The sequence below is a fragment of the Sinocyclocheilus grahami genome, unplaced genomic scaffold (genome assembly GCF_001515645.1).
Source record: "Sinocyclocheilus grahami isolate Dianchi unplaced genomic scaffold, SAMN03320097.WGS_v1.1 scaffold2249.1, whole genome shotgun sequence".
NCBI lineage: Eukaryota > Metazoa > Chordata > Actinopteri > Cypriniformes > Cyprinidae > Sinocyclocheilus > Sinocyclocheilus grahami.
Window position 1 is genome coordinate 53,595 of NW_015507428.1, and position 480 is coordinate 54,074.

Here is a 480-nt window from a genome sequence, read left to right on the forward strand (position 1 = left end):
GAGATCCAGTGTATCTAGCTAAGGAGAAAATCTGAGCACAGAGTGCGATGTTGTTGAGATCTTGTTTGAAACATTGGAGACAAATATTATTGAGTAAATGCATGGGGTTATGTTTGTTTTCTTCTAAAAGAGACGAAAAGTAATCAGATCTAGCAGTTTTTAATGCGTTTCTGTAGGATAGGGTACTTTCCCGCCAAGCAGGGGTGTGAAGTAATGAATTACAAATACTCACGTTACAGTAATTAAGTAGTTTTTATCAGTAATTGTACTTTTTTGAGTAGTTTAAAAATGGTGTACTTTTACTTTTACTTGAGTACATTTTAAGTGATGTATCGGTACTTTTACTCCGCTATTTTCCTCCGTTTGTGGTCGTTACATGCTTATTTTAATTTAATTTTTATCCGTAAACGTGATTGGATAGAGAGATAGTAACTTTCGTGACTTTCGTCAAATCAAATTGTGCATAGAAAACTATAACCG